Source organism: Blastomyces gilchristii, assembly GCF_000003855.2.
Source record: "Blastomyces gilchristii SLH14081 genomic scaffold supercont1.10, whole genome shotgun sequence".
NCBI lineage: Eukaryota > Fungi > Ascomycota > Eurotiomycetes > Onygenales > Ajellomycetaceae > Blastomyces > Blastomyces gilchristii.
In genome coordinates, this window is record NW_003101673.1 from 1 (window position 1) to 1,184 (window position 1,184).

Consider the following 1,184-nt stretch of genomic DNA (forward strand, 5'->3'; position numbering starts at 1 on the left):
ATAATATCAAGACTCTGAAGAGAGAAAGTCTTGATAGAGAGTATATAGTAGTGTATATCTTAGCAGTTTCTATCTCATTCTTCTATAGCAGTTAATGCAAAAAAAAAAAAAAGATCTTAGAAATAGTTTTTTACTTCTCTTGAAAAAGTAAGATGTTTTTCTCTGAATTTTATATAATATTCTTACAAAGAATAAAAAACAGAGCTGTTTTCTGTCATAATTTCATATTCTTTTAAATAAGAATTACTTTTTCAGTGACTGAAGAGCTTTCATTAATACTTAATTCTTTTTTACACTCTTTATTAACTGATTTGAGTTGCACACTTATTGTATGAGAAGAATTGAATGATTTAGAATAAAATTGAATAGTTTTAATCAATTTCTCTGTAAAAAATTGATTTATTTTTTATCAGTTTTTCTCTCAAAAACTGTTATATTATCTGATTCATTATCAATTGATATTATACTCTTTCTCACTGTATCTCAAGAAAGAGATTGTAAAGATTTTATTGATTTATCTCAAAAATCAATTTTAGTTTATTAGATTCTCTTCAAAAATCTAACCTAGTTACTGAACTAGTGTGAAAAAAATCAGGTGTTTTATACACAAAAGTCTTTTATTCTTCTTTTGAAACAGTCTAATCAACTTTTCAATTGAAAACAGACTTAGAAACCTCTTAATTGAAACAGTCTGATCAACTTTTCAAAAGAGTTCAATACATATCTCAATTGAAATAGTCTGACCAACTTTTCATTGAGTGAGAATAATAAGTTCAAAAATACACTCACTCAGTTAATGTGAAAAAAGATGCTTTCTCAAATACTATTTCTGAGATTGAAATTCTGAAGAGAAGAAAGAAAGAAGAAATAGAGAAATAATAAGTTCTTAAAATACAGAAACTTGAAAAAGCAAGCAAGATTCTTGAAAAACAGTGTCTGAGTGAGATGAATGAAGAAGTCTATTAATTCTTTATACTCAGGCTAGATAACTACAGAAGATGATCAAGTTCAAACTTGAAATCTCAACACAGTTCAAAAAACATTGAAAATTCTTAGTATAATCACTGACTTCTCATTTTTGCTCTTCTTTCTCTTTTACTACTTTCTTCTTCTTCTTTGAAGCAGAAGAAAATATATGCTTAAGCAGCTGAATCTGCTGTCTCTAAATCTGCTATCTCAAAATC